Below are 16268 nucleotides of genomic sequence, written 5' to 3'. Positions count from 1 at the left end.
AAGAAACACGGCCAAAAAGAGATCACAGGGCGTGGTAACGTCATTCAGCCCAAACCAGCCAGCCCAGAGAGTTAGCCCAATGTAGTCACTCTGTTCCAGCATATGGTATAAGAGAAATCAGTTCAACGCATCATCATCATAACTCTCGAGCTCCATAACAAAGTATTTTATCTTATTCAACATGCAATACACACTATACAAACACATACATCGTGTCTTCTACCAACTGTAGGATTACCCACACTCACCATTAATGCTACACATTTACTTGTAAGTAAATTAAAACAGTAATATTACTAGCTATTTTGAACCACAAAACGCTTTTTTTAAATATATTTATTTACAACAGTGTCGTGAGTATTATAGAGATTATTGTATTATCACCGCAATATTTTTAAAGTTTTGTAATTTCGAAATTACTCAGCCCGTAACGTCACAAGTTTTCGTAGGTGGGTTCTGCTGATATTTAGAATAAGAACCCCTAGCATGAAAATACGTAATTTGAATCGGATTGTTGTCCCCTGACTAGCGTAACGGACTCACGCATCAGAGATCCAAGATTTGAATCCCGCTCTGCATCAACCTGATTTCCATTTTCTTTTAGTGAGTTATTTACAACTCGTTAAAAATGGCCACATCAATTGAAATATTAAGGTAAATTATAAGAACGCTAATATTTTTTTAAAGAAAAATAAAATTATAACGCTGTAACTTATTAGTTGATTCTATTCTATAGGTAATTATTGCCCTTGGTCTCGGGCAATGGTTTGTTGGCATATATTTGCCTGTCATTCCTAAACAATAGCATTTAATCCGGCACCTGGGGGACTGAGTCACCTTTTCATTTATCACCGAAGTAATAATTCTCATTCAGCGCGTACACTTCGCGGGGGTGGGCACCTTTCACTTCTGTAGACTGAAGTGTTTAGGTGACTAAGTTTGTATGAGGACCCAGTGTTGCGGGGTATATCGCAATCGCTTGCCCAGGGCTACGGGTGAAGACCTCAACGGCCGTGATGGCGGAGATGAAGTCAATCAGTAATACGGAACAGGCAGAAGGGGCGCAAATCTTATCTCAAGCCACCCGGATATACTTCGGGTTTTAAGCTGTTGGGAGACAAAGGCGTAAGGCGGGACGTTGTTTTGAGGATGGCAGCGGAGGAACAATAGTCACAGGTGGCATCCTTATCCCCAGTTTCACAAATAAGGTGACTCTTGGCGTCAGTAGGCAACCGGCCGTCAAAAACAAACTAAACAACACATCTCCCAGCCCAACGTATAAACTGAAGACTGAGAGAGCCGATCCCAAGTAAATGGGACATGAAGTCAGGAGGAAGAAAATTTCATATTTAACTATTCGTCCCAACTTAACACGGGACTTTTGGTCCCATGGAATTGACTTATGTCTATATATATAAATAAATAAATAAAGAATTTGAGACGTAGTTCAAAGTCAGCCTCATGGTGTAATGATCGGTATGTTTGCCTATCATGCAAAAGTTCTCGGATTCGACACCTGATGTTTTTACACTAGAATATTTCATAGTCCCTGAACTGGTACCTGAAGCATAAAACTGATCATTTTACCTTCATATAACAAAAAATATCAAGGTACGCTGCAATTGATGTACCAATGCAGTGTCTTATGCACCATTAGGCGCAGAAAGAGAATGATCAGTTCAAAGAAGTCCATTTTTATTTAACCGTTTTTATTGCTTTTTTCGTTGATTTTCGAAAAACTACGTCGTACAATAAAATACCCATTTTCTTACCGAGTGAAAGAAAACATTTTCAAACCCAATTTCCCGTAGCATTGAACTTTTTCATTGACAATAAAATGTGTATCAACAAAAAAATATTCTCAAACGAAGAATTCCGATTGACGACAGGATAACATTTAACCTCTGTATTGTCGTAATTTCCAGCTGTTTTTATTTTATTTTCTTAGGTACTTATAGGATAGTGAGTGTTTCATGTTTTGAAAATACCCGCTCCAGCACGGTATTACTGAGCTGATTCGCACGTCACATGGTCGTTTTTCTCTATAATAATAAACAGAGCAATTTCCGCGCGGCATTATCCACTTCCAATGCTTTTATTAAAACTGAGAGGAACACTAAGTATGGTGTATACAGTGGCGCGCTCAAGAGAGGGGTTTTGGGGGTCAAAAGCTCCCCCACCCGAAAGTGTGACATGAATATCAAATTATAAAAAAAAAACATATACACTTATATTATTTGGCATTTTTTTTATTTAATGTTTACAAATAATTGACAATTCTTTACTTTAAGTAGCGCCGTTCGAGTTTATAACTAATCGATTACGAGAAATAGTTTTCGATCGCCTTTTTAAACTAATATAAAAAAGTTTTTCAAAATACAAATTAATCACAGTTCGTTGAATTTCCAAAGTTATTTATATAAAACAGATTCTGTTAACTTTTATGATGCCACCATATTCTCAATGGGTACAGAGTAGTGTTTCAACGGATAGTGATGTCTGACAAGCCTCTAAGCCGGATACCCGGTTACCAGATATCCGAGTTATTGCATAATAAAACAAAAAAAAACGGTATTCGAATTTCTCTCAGTTAAAAACAAAAAAATAATAACGTAAAACAGAAGGCGGTAAAAATATTTTCATAATATTTTTAATGATTAATTATTGATCAATGAGTTGTGTATCAATTTGAATTATAAGCTTGTAAATGAAATGATTAAAATGGTTTTAAGTAGTCTCAGCCCTTACGCTGTTTTTTTTTATTCAGATAAATTTTTAATTAAAAAATAATTTCTGAAAAATATTTTTTATTTTAGGGTAAATTTTTTATTCTAGGAACACTGAAAAACGTTTTTATGAAAAAGACAGTTTAAAAAAATCAAGGTTACTTCCTTTTTTTCAAAAGCGGTCGATATCAACAAATCAATTTAGTGGCGTTGATTTCATAAAATTTCAAGAGTTTAATGAATATTAGGTATTCACCAAATATTGAACTACTATGCGGTATTCTTTGGATATTGAGCTACTTTTCGGTATTCACCGGATATTAAGCTTCTTTCCGATATCCGGCCGGATAGTAAAATTAGGCCGGATTGGCCGATATCGAATAGTTAATGAATATTCATTTACATATTATCTAAAAGTGATACAGAGCAATTTATTGTAAAACTGGAAGCCCAGCAATGCCCAAAATACGCTTTAACTGCTTTGACATATTGTGAAAATAAACTTTTTTATTTTATTTATAATTTTTCCCATACAAATCGAAATATGTACATTAAAAAATATATACAAGGAATAAAATTTCGATAATAATATCCGACATACAAAATGTGTTTCAATTATATTATAAGAAGACGAACAGTAAGATTGTGCCCGCCAAATATTTAAAAATAGTTGACTATGATTGTTTAAAATTTTATAATACGCACTTACGTACATACTGGTGGGTTTTTATAAGCTGAAGCGTGCGTTATACCTACACATATGCATTGTAAAGTATCAGTGAATAAGCCCATGGTATGACATCGCACGGCATACGCATTATAAAAATAATCTCTGTCTCTTTCGCGCTCAGACGCGCTTATGAGCGTAACATGGACAACTATTGCTTTATTAGTTGCTAATGATATGGTAATATTATATACACAAGATTTTTCTGCGTTTGTTTGAATTTTGCTGCGATTCTTAATGGTAAAAATATAATAATATGAACGAGTATTAAGTCATGGATAAAAAAAAATGTTTTGTCAATACGTAGGTATTTTCATTCGATGTGATGGCGCTTTCGCAAAACTTACACAAAAACATTTTTAATGTACAGAATACTGATTTAAAAAATCTTGATGTTATGTATTATTTTACTAAATATTTTTAAAAATATCTTTTGGATCAGAGCGAAAAAAAACAAATGGGTACTTGAGAAAATGTCGTACATTTACGAGTATTTATTTTTAAACAAGCATGTTTTTTTTTAAAATATTTTGTTTTCATCAAAATAACATTTAATAAAATGTAATTAAAATGCACAGTACAAATTATATCGGAGAAAATATAAATACACGCTTATTGATAAACAATAAATCTACACAATTTCGCATTTTAGTTCTAGAGTAACTGACTATAAAAAAAAAAACTTTTTTTTATATTTTAATTGCCCCTTGTTCTTAAAAGGACTACAACAATTTAAAAATGATTTGAAAAATACACAATAATGAAACAAAGTATTTTAGTAAATTAATATTAGATTTTACTTACCCATTGTATTTTTTTTATATACACAACCCTCTAACCCAACACCGAATTTTAAAAAAAGATAGCACATTTGGTTAAAATTCAATACAACATTTTTTTTTTAATCAACATCCTGTAGATTTAAATGCGTTAGTAAGAGTTTTCTGAACGCGCCAGCTTAACTTAAACTACCAGTACCCACAAAATTTAAACTCCCCCCGAAAAAAAACTGGGTGCGCCACTGGATGAATATGATGTGCCTATACATTCTATGGCCAAATAAAATAATATAAACGCTTATAGCACCAGCCTTTTGAGCTTAAGGACTAATAAAGCCGAGAGATCAGTAAACTGAGCCGCAGAGCAGAGACGGTACAAGAGAAACGGCAATAGAATAATGGCCTCAGCGCTCGCGATTGTGCTTAGTTATAAAATACATCATATTTTTACGGCTGATTAGATGCAGAAATAGTTTATTTAGATTATTGTGGTATTAAAAGTAAATGAAAATTTATGTACTGTCTCGGGAGCCTAATGTTTTTTAGTATGAACTGAACTAATATTTTGTGCCGTCTTCATTCCCATCAAAGGGAAAAAGGGTTGCTTACCTTTGGTGTAGAAATTTTCAAACGTAGTACCTACTTATAATCTTTTAACTGTGAATTTTTTTTTTAGGCTAATCAACAAGCTAAGTAAGCCCTAATATATTGGCATTAATGAGTAAAACTTAATCTAAACAGTCTTAAAGTCGACTTAAATTTACAAAATGTTTAATTAACAAAAGGTATAAATAAGGCATAATCTAGGCGGAATTAGCAAGTGTGACATCGCGAGCCAGGAGAGACAACACCGCTTGCTTTTTAAATGCCTGCCCGTGCCGTAGGAACACATTGACAGTACTGTTTAGTAAGATTTCGTTCACTATTCTGAGGGTCCTTGGCAGAGGGGAATATAATCCGTTGTTAGTTTTATAATTTTTCAAAGCAAAGACAGAATTGGTACGCAAGTTACGGCGAGGTACATTAAGGTTTATCTGAGCAAGGATGTCATGGGCATCTCTACAGTTAGATATCAATTTGTGCAAGAATATAAAACCAGCCAAAATTCTTCTGAATTCTTAACTAAAGATATGAAAGTACTCTTGACGATCATAATAGTTGATTGTGAAAGTATTTGATCCGATTCTAAATATTAACGATTTTAAAAATTTACGTTCCGCCGATTCAATCCGCGTTACATGAATATTATAATTTGGAGACCTTATTATAGAATAGAATATGATAGAAGGCGGCCTCCGTGGTGTAGTGGTCAAGACGCTTGACTCACCGACGGAAGGTTCCGGGTTCGATTCCCGGTGAGAACACAAAAATTAAATGTGAATTTTCTCAAGCTTGGGAGTTCTGTGATGTAATTCACCACTGTAATTAGGTCTCCTGGCCTGTAAAAATATAAAAAACAGTAATCAATTTATAGAAACAGTTGTAAAGATACAGGACAAAGTGAAAAACAAAGTAAAAAATGGAGTAAAAACATGGTAAAAAATATAGTAAAAACATGGCAAAATTGTAGTAAAAACATAGTAAAATTGTAGTAAAAACATAGTAAAATTGTAGTAAAAACATAGTAAAAATGTAGTAAAAACATAGTAAAAAATGTAGTAAAAAAAACGTAGCAAAAAAAATAAATTATTAAAACAAAGTAATAAATGCAGTGAAAACATAAAAACAGAATACATAGTAAGAAACATATTAAAAGTCATAATAAAAAGATGAATGTATGTTGTATAGCAAAAAGCATATTTAAAGAAAGAAAAAAAAAAACAGCATATTAAAAAATAAAGTAAAAGATGTAATAAAAATTTAAAAAAATAAATACATAGTTAAAACAAGTTAAAAAGTCATGAGGATCTTAAAAAATAAATCAGCAAAAAAATTAAATCAGCAAAAAATGTAGTTATTAACTTTTAAATAAACAGTGCTACGTGCATGTTTTTGGGATCCTTTTGGTGACTAATATGAAAGGCATCGGAGTTAAGAAGTTTTAAAATAATGATAATGATACTCCAATCTGACGTTATTTAATGTATTATATTACTATAATGGACATAGGCTGTCGTAATATAAGTAAATACAGTATTTGTTACCGTCACTGTTTGCAATATGGGCATGAGGATAAATGACAATATCAGAAAAATGCCCTCCATATAATTTTCCGAACTCCCGGTGAAAATTCAGTTAAAATCACGATATACGAAATAAGACGTTTAAAAAAAATAACACGTTTTTTTAAAAAAAAAATTTTTGCTTTATTTAGTTAGTGAATAACATCATCAGATCTAATATCAACTTTTTGTAACAAAATAATTTTTCAAATTAATGTTAAATATTTAAAATCTTTTTATTGTAAAAAATAAGAAACAACTGATACTTCAATCCACAAATTTTGAATATCCAGTGACCGGTTTCATCGCTTTCGCGACATCTTCGAGGCTGGTATCTTTATAAAGAAATTCAATGTATTTATACAAAACAGAGGTAAGGATTGTATAAATGCAATGAATTTTTTAACAGGGATACTAGTCTCAAAAATGTCACGATAGCGATGAAACCAGTCACTGGATATTCCAAACTTGTGGATCAAAATATCATTCGTCTTTTATTTTCTATAATAAATTTCAATGAACTTCCATCGAGAATTTTCACTTTCAAACTTATTTTTTTTATTTAAATCGTTCTTATTTCTTTAGGTAACTTATTGCACAGCTTCAATCCCTTATTGACAAAAAGACGTTGATTTTTTGTATGACAAAAAATGATTGGAAGACCCATCTTTAAAACGATTTCGGGTATGTGAAGGAAATAATTAAAAATATTATTGTGATCCACAAATCAGTGCTCACCTATAGATGCTTGATTTTCATTAAAATAATTAAACATAATAGTTACCATAAAGTCACCGGCGTATTATAAATACACATGTTACCCTTACTAGCTTCATCTAAACTGAGAAAATTGCATTGCCCCAAACGATTGAAAAAAAAAAGGTATCGAATTACGATACACGTCCAAATATTCGTGTAAGAAAGAGACACTTTACTTCCTTAGTAACTTACCACCACAGTACAATACTTGCTTTAAGTTTTATCTATCTTTAATCTTTAATCCGAGTCATTTAAAAAAAAAAACATTTCGTTGCTCTTCAAATAATTCAGAGTACTGAATATTATTCAACAGTATATATTGAGAACGGTAGTGGTTACAAACATAAATAGAGACATTTACCCAAGCATCAACCACAACCATAATACAAGATACTCTAATACAAAGACAACAAAATAAAATTCTTAAACTAACATACAACCTACCCTACCTGACCTCTACGACTAAACTGTACAAAAAAACACACCAGTTTGACATAAACTACTTGACTCAAATTGAGACCTTAAAAATTGTGCACAAAATAACACTGGGAAACATACAAGACGACGACATAATATTAGTCAAAAATGCTGAAAATCATATTGAAAAAGCAAAGACAAACACAGGACAGTCAAAAATACTACATAATGGACTTAAACACTACAACGACCTACCTTACTACTTGAAAACTTTTAATGGAGACAAATTTAAAATCAATCTGAAAAAGCAAATTATGACTGAACTAACTAGACTAGACGAGACATAAAATGACTAGACAATATTAAATTTCTAATGTAACCCTAACGGGTTTTTAAAAATTGTAAATAAATATAAAAAAATAGGGATCTGATACTAAGTGAAGGGGTCAACACTGTTTTGGCATCGAGACAACACTATTACGTAGGCAAAAAGGTCCATAACCTTTTGCCAGAATCGTGGAAAGACGGGAGTGTTGTCAAGTTACGGAAGGTGCTGACCTCGCTCTTTCATGACATTGGTCGTAGGAAGTCAGAAAAGTTGATGCATGCCACGGATTTGAGATTCTTACTGGGTGTCGAAAATAAAATATAAAAAATAAGAAATAATATATTTATATTTATAGATGACAACCATGAAGTTTCGCATAAATATATTGTCTATTTTTTTATGAATGTATGTATGTATATGCGCATGGGGGTATGTACGTGTGTGTATGTACATGTGTATATATGTGTATATATATATATTTATATATGTTTATATATGTGTATGTTTGTACGTATATGAATCAAAATGGGTATCCGAATAATTTTATATTTTGTTTGTCTGCGCTCTATATTAATTAGTTAACTATTATAATATATTAAAATGTAATTGCCGAGCTTGGAACGGGGTATATACCCATGTTAGCTGGGCAAAGTGAACATGGAATTGTATTTTGACAAAGAGTGTGAATAAATAAATAAAAAAATATAAAAAAATATCTGCGTTTCCTGTACTTCCCTTTCTGTTCCAACAAATTTAGATCCAAATACTCTGTTGGAACAAATGTACATTCAAATAACTCCTTAGAGAGGAAATCTAGCTTGTCTGCAATTATTTGAACATACTCAAGACGTGCTTGAATTAACTAACTGGTAAAAGAAGAAGTTTAAAAATTGGAAAATTGTTTGTAGGTGAATTGGTTCAGCCGGATGAATTTCATCCACTTGATAAAGGTTTCAGCTCTTTTACTTCACAAAAGTCAAAAGATGAAGGAGTTGATGAAATGTGGATGCTTAAACATAGGCAGAATGGTGAATGTTACCCAGCCTGTAAAGTGGCCACTTAAACCAGCCAACGACAGGTCGTCAGCCCTGTAAATGCATAAACTTCCATATTCCTTTCTCTAAAATATTCTCCATCTCTGTTGAAATTTGTGAATGCTAGAATGCTTTCATATTACGTAAATGCAATTAATATCAAATTAATTCTGACATAAATTTCAACGGTAAATAGGGTCTAGATTTTCAACTGCCCATGCGCTCTGCAGCTGTAGAACATGTTATCTAGATTACATTTGTAAACTTATTTATAAAATAACATACTTTTTAGACGTATTTTTGTACAGTGTTAATGAGGGCTAGATTTCTAAGCGTCCGTGCGCTCTGCAGCTGCAAGACAAGTTGTAATCTAGCCTAAACATAATTATTAATATTTATCATTATTGGAAATGGGAAACTAGAATCCCAACCGCCTATTTTCTCTGTGGCTGCAAGGCCTATTGGAATGCTTTTCGCCCAGCGCCCTTGAGGTGATTTTGGGGCTATACAAATTATCCTAAATAAATAAAGGCCTAACTTACCCCGACCGGCTCTGTTGTTTAGCAAGCTGGTACTTGCACTGCTAAAGCCGGGTACTACAGTTCTGACAATGGACCATTTCAGCTCACAAAGGAGGGGTTGCGTGAAAGGATTATTATACAGGTGTTTATTAAATTCAATATGACTACACTTCTTTCAATTGGGATGAAAAATGAGACGCGAGTGTCATAAATGTGTTTCTAACAATTTTAAACCAGTTGGATTTGAAAAATATGAATATTTTTAATTCTACATAAGCTATCTAAATAATAAGATAAATTTCTTTTCACTGCAATGTCAAAAGTGTTTTATCATTTTGCCATCCCACCTAATAACAGATCAAATTAACGCAAAGCCGACACTTTTTTAATTTTTTTAAATTTATAATTAGTTTATTTTTCCATACATATATTTACATAGAATTTAAATTACAAAAATACATCTTAAAATTTATCTATAACATAAATATGAAAAAAATGCCCACAAAGACTTTAGCGTCTGAGCGTGGGCCATTTCTTTTTTTAATTATTAATAAGTTTACAGCATATAAATACGGTATGACACGGGCATGAAAAAAAAAGAAAATTAACATTTGCTGATATTATAAAAACAGGATTTATTTGCAGTATACATTTTTTTAAGGTATCTATATGTTCCTTTCATGCTAATCCAAGACCTCAAACCTACTTTAAGCTGTAACAGTGATTTAATGTGTTAAAATTCCTTAGTTAGAAGATTGAAGGATCTTGGACCAACATGTAAGGAGTGCCTCTGTGCGAACATAGTTCTGCACCCTGGAACTGACATTACCCTATTGGATCTTTTGCTAATACGATTTAAATTATTACTTTATAACTCCCTATTTAAGTGAACATATTTCAGGCACTGGAATAAATATAATATTCTGAAACAAAGAAGCCCACTCTCTACGTATAATTCTAATGAAATCTAGTAATCTAGAAAATAGTCTAGGTTTTTTGTACATTATCTTAATGATATTTTTCTGTGAAATTTATATTGAGCGACTATGCACGTCCAAGACTCTTTGCTGGTGCATCGATCTATATATTAATGATTTTTTAAAGAATATTTTGTATATGTCTAAATTTTTGTAGATATGGCTGGATATTTTTTCCTAAAGAGTTTTCAATTTCGAAATTTATTGCCGAATTGAATTTATTACAACAGAGAGGGAAAACATTTGTGATTGCAATAGTGTGTAAACTGGCTACTTAAACCAGCCAATTCAAGGTCATAAACCCTTAATGCCTAGACTTCTTCATTCCCTCATAAAAAAAATCCCCTCATTGTAGCAAAAATTTTGTTTTATTAAATTAATATACTTGTATCATAAAATAAACAAATTATTTATTTTATAATAATAAACAAAAGAGTATCTATAAAATTGTTTAATATTCATTAACCTTTGACATACTTCGTGAAAAAACTTTGAGTTTATGTGTGGTAACCTGAGGAGTCTCTTTTCATCTTATTATTTTCAAATTATATGTGTGTCTTGCTAAGTGATCAAATTAGGTTACTTTTCTTTTTCTCTAAAAATATTTTATATTTTTGTCGCATGTTATCCGATATTTTGTCGTTTTCGGAGATCTTAATGAATAAAATATCTAATACCACCTAAATATGTCATATTTGTTTTGTGTTTGAAGAAGACAAAATGAAATTGTGCTTATATTCATGGCAGATGCCGAAATATTAATTGATTTAGTGCAATTTGCAACGCCGCGCCGGTTATATCACAGCAGAGGGCGGGTTAAATAGTATACTCGTATAATCAGTGATGGCACTCCCCACACATCAGAAAACCGTTTCAAAGACCAGGGGTCTTGCTGTCGGTTTCGCTTGTGCTGAAAAAATGTACGTTTTTTATTTGCCTAAAATCGAATAACCTATCGTTTTATTTCCAACTGTACAAACCGCAATTTAATGTATTAATAAATCAATTTTATTCGTGTATGTATTAATGAAACCGTATAAGTATCATCTATTGTTTTTATGCCCCATTGTCACTTTGTCACAAAATTTGTTTTTTTGTTAATAGATGTTCCGGCTTTTCGTAGATCTCTTCGCTATTAACACAAAATTAGATAAACTTGGTTTAGCATAGGTTAGCTCTAAGTTTTATATGTTGATCGAGTTTATGAATATATTGTACATCATCATTTTACTCTCCCCTTTTTATCTTTGCTATAAAGTTTCTTTGTTATTTTTAATTGGTTTCTTGTGCATACGTTTCTTCATATTACTGTGGTAATTGGCTAAGACCGTATATATAATAAATTAATGTTCTGTTTTTTACAGTTAAAGTGTAATTAAAGCATTTTCTCGTGACCCACTATGACAGTTTTTCTGTGTAACGTTACGTCTTATCATGATGAAGATCCGTTAGGGAATGAGGGTACGAAAGGAAATTGTCCACGAATCGAAATGTTATTTTACTAGTGCATCTTTTTTACTATGGGCCTTACTTATTTGGTATAAAGTTACGCCTAGGCATAGTGGTAAAATAAGGATGGGAATATCATCCTTATTCTTCTACTATAATAAGGATGGTATTCCCATCAGTATTCTACTACTGCACTGTGTCAAGTCGTAACCTTATACCAGGTTATAAGTAAGGCCCTATACGTCATTAATTTGTTTATCTTAAGACAAACAAACCCAATCATTCTATTTTTTTATTAATATCCTTACAGAGATGAGGTAGAATTTTTTTTTCAAATTCAGGATTATGGATATTCGAGCGTTTACAGGGCTTATGACCTGTCATTGGCTGGGTTAAGTGGCCACTATACGTATTTACAACATTCCCCATTCCGCTTATTAGCAAATATCGACACAGGTAACATTTTTTTGATTTTTGTTTATATGTTATTAAATGAGAAACCATTCACAAGCGTGTTGGAGCGCCATCTATGTATTGATATTGAAGTTAAGTATTTTTAATTAGCATATTACTTTATTTCATGTATTTAAGACTCTTCCGAGTTAAATTAAGTACTAGTAATCGCCTGCAGATGACTCTGCAATTTATTTATACTTATATTTTGACCAGATCTTAGTACACAACATTATTTTTGGTACGTGTATTTTTTTGTACATACACAAATCTGGGAGAAACCCCTAAAGTCCCCTTGGGAGAAATCCAGATTTGTGTATGTACAAAAAAATACACGTACCAAAAATAATGTTGCCAATCATTCTATATTGTAAGGTGTCTACACGTCTACAGCACGTCATTGTACACGATAATTTATTGCATGGAGAGGCCACCGAAAAGAAGATGGTAGATCACGCTTATAAGGTCACAATAAAGTGTATTTTCTGTGATTATGGTGTCTATGAAAGTAGAACTTAATTAGATCTTCACTAAGAGTAGAATTTTTTTAATTCAGATACACACATAAATGGACATGCGTGATCATTCCCATTGCTTGTCAAAATTTTACTGAATGAACGATGTTAAATCAAATAATAAAATGAATTTAGCAATTTTGTCAAACATTGCAGGACAATGCTAAAAAAACAACTTTGACCCCCTTAATTAAGTTTGTTAGCTTTATTACTCTTTTTATACATTTGATGATTAAAAAGGCTCCAGAATCCCAAAAAATAGTGTTGGTTTTTTAAATCAAAGTTTACTATAAATTGTGATATAGGAATAATGAAAAATACGGCAAAGCAGTTATAACTGCATGCTGTTTTACTTGTGTTTTATTTCATCAGAAAAAATGCAATTATATTTATCCTATCTATATGATACATTCCCAACATTATAATTATTTTGGTTCACAAACAATAAGCAATATATACGACGTTGGTATAATAATCACAATTTATTATGTATATTATTTTATAACGCCCATCAGGCGTATAAATTTATAAAATAATTTAAAATCTTTTTTAAAATATGCAGTTCCGCGAACCAGCATTTGAGAACAGATGAAAAGCAGTAATAAAATCAGGTTTTTATACATTTTATAACTGTTTCTTCGCGTTCGGAATGCGTCTTCAGTGCATCTTTACTAAGCAACTCGCACAATCATCATCAATAAAACTGGTTCCACCAAAGTAAAACCACTTTTAATTAAATTAATTTTATGTAAAAAAGAAAATTATAAAAAATAGTATTATAAATAGTTATTCAAATCCAAGCTTACTCACCTTGAAGTGCGTTAAGACAGTACTGTATGAAATCCCAATAATTGACAAATCAACGTGCCTTGAGTGCATTCACTTCTACATTGAAACAATAAAAAAACAACAAATATTATGTTTACATTATTCACAAATTGAATCAAAATCACTTGAACTCATTTATTAAACGAACCACGAATTAAAGATTTACACATAATCAAATAATTATCAAAAATATTATCTTTATTGTAAAAGATAACACAGTTTTTACGAAAAATATTACCACTTTAGGTTAGGTTAAAAACAAACAAATCCTTTATGATAATAGATATTACAAACGATGTTTTAATTATTATAGCATTACGGAACACTGATATTGTATTTTTAATTAAAAATCACAACATAACGCATGTATTTAATCGTTCAAAAACCATTGACAGGAGATTTGGAATAATCTGTCAGCTGTTTTTAGTTATCTAATTTCAAACCGGTCAGAATAAAAGTACCTAAACGCCAGACCGAACGCCGCAGAGGTACGTTCGAAACTGATAAGCGAACGAAGCCGAGCAGGTTTCGTGGCGGAATTCTAACCAATTCTTGCTCCGGACGTTGCCGAGCGGATTCTTAGTGGAAAGCGAACGAAGCCGGCGGTAGGCGAGGGGTTCCGGAGATTCCCGAGCGCAGCGTGCCGCGCAAAAGCGGCGCCGTGATTGGTCGACGGTAATTTCCATAGAGGGTGGATTAGGGGCAGGTAGGCGGTCGATAAAAAAAAACATGCAGGCACCTGACATTATCCAGAGCGGAACTATCAACTAAGTTCATAAACAGTTGACCGCGGCAGCGGTGGGCTAACAAGATTACTATCCCTTATTTAATGGCCCAAATAATTTACTTGGAATTCACAGAAAAAATATTCAATAAAATAAAAGTCGTATGTTATTAATTGACTTATAGTATTTCATCATCAAAGTTGATTTGACTAATTCAATAGCTATAATATTTTTTATTATTAAGTGTAAGTGAAACAGTTATTTAACATGCTTTGGAACATTTATTATTAGTGTCACAAATATTTTATCTTCTCATTGTTACACCTGCATTCATTTTATTTATTTTGCGTTTCATACATTAATTTTTTACAAAACAAATATAATTTTATTTTCTTTATTTTTTTATTTTATTGGTAAAACGGTTTGAAATTGCCAGCGGCAATAAGTCCGCATTTTATTCATGTGTACCTTTGTTTTATTATTTTGTATTTATAACCACTATATATTATAGTTCCACTATACTTTTTCTTGCGGTGCCTTGTTAGGTGTCCCCATGGTTAATAAAGATTTATTTTTATTATTATTGTAAAATATTTGTAATGCGATTTTTTTTTTTTTTTTTTTTACCATTCGTCTTTTTTTATAAGTTTAAAAAAAAAATAACTTGTGAAATAAAACAGTTTTTTATTATTAATTATTTACGTCATTTCACAAAGTTAACGTTGAATCAATTAAATAAAAATGTGGAATAAGAATGAACAGAGAACTAGTACAATAAAGCGTCATTGAAAAAAATATGAAAAACTAGTCATTAATTATGCACATTGTACATTTATATAAAACGAACACACAAATCCAAATATTTCATTAGCATTAAATAACTGAATCACAAATTTAAATCGTTGAAAAATCATCAAAGAGTTTCCAACCCAAATCTTCCCTTAAGGAAAATCCAGTCCTGAACCTTTTTGTTGAAAATGGTTTTTGTCCTTTAAAGCACTATACGCTTTTTTTATTCTTTTTTTAAAGTTTACGGAACAAGTACTTTTGACATATTTTTTGTACAAATTAGGTTTTTTTTGTACGTTTATAAAAAAACAAAACCTGCAATTAGAAAATATAAAAAAAATAACTTAAATTTACAAAATATTATACAAAGCCGAAATGACAAAATATAGATAACTTTCTATGAATTGGAATCAGAAAATTTGCAACGCCCTTTTAACAAACAGCAATTAGACGATAACGCAAATGATAAAACGCATTCAAAGAGTGATGATGGTATTATCATCCAATCGAAAAAACGTTTACGATAAAGAAGACAGTCATTAAGTCGTGACTTTACAAATTATAAAAATTAGTGTTCACTGTTAAACACATGTAAAAAATATATATATAAATGTAAGATATCTAGGAATCGAAATCGATTGTACTTTAGACTGGACAAGTCACATTGTTTATGTATTTAATACCGTAGGAAACATTATTGACAAAAAAAACTTTAAACCAAGTATGCTACTCAATGTGTCAAACCATTAAATATTATGAAATAATTGCATGGGGTGGAGCCAGCAAAAGTGCTATGCGTACCTTGAAAATAGAACAAAACTAAGTACTCAAGGCTCTGCTCGGGGTCCCTATCAGAACCTACAACGGAGGTGTTTGAACGAGTAGGTGTTCTGGACATCAGGCAACAGTACGCTAGGGCACGTCTCGTTCACACACATAAAAATGGTGGGAGTAAATGTAATATTAAACAATCTATAAAACAATATAAAAAAAGAGACAACTATTTATGCCACCTAAAATGACAACATCGTTTGGTCAGAGAAATCACAAGTACCTTGCTCCCAAAATTTACAACACTC

The 16268-nt window shown here is 31.7% G+C and overlaps 1 protein-coding gene across 1 annotated transcript in view; it reads right to left on the bottom strand.

The window, feature by feature from the left end:
- Window positions 1-14212, bottom strand: part of Pgant9 (polypeptide N-acetylgalactosaminyltransferase 9) — a 647455-nt gene extending 633243 nt beyond the window's left edge. The window contains exon 1 of the mRNA XM_088226146.1: window positions 13658-14212. The gene's annotated coding sequence lies outside the window, so the exon portion shown is untranslated. The remainder of the gene's footprint in view (window positions 1-13657) is intronic.
- Window positions 14213-16268: the final 2056 nt, after the last annotated feature.

Source organism: Micrasema longulum, unplaced genomic scaffold (genome assembly GCF_059751315.1).
Source record: "Micrasema longulum isolate JH-2025_06_02 unplaced genomic scaffold, ASM5975131v1 h1tg000411l, whole genome shotgun sequence".
In the NCBI taxonomy this organism is placed as follows: Eukaryota; Metazoa; Arthropoda; class Insecta; order Trichoptera; family Brachycentridae; genus Micrasema; species Micrasema longulum.
The sequence above is the reverse complement of the archived record's forward strand: the minus strand, read 5'-3'. Positions and strand labels throughout refer to the sequence as shown.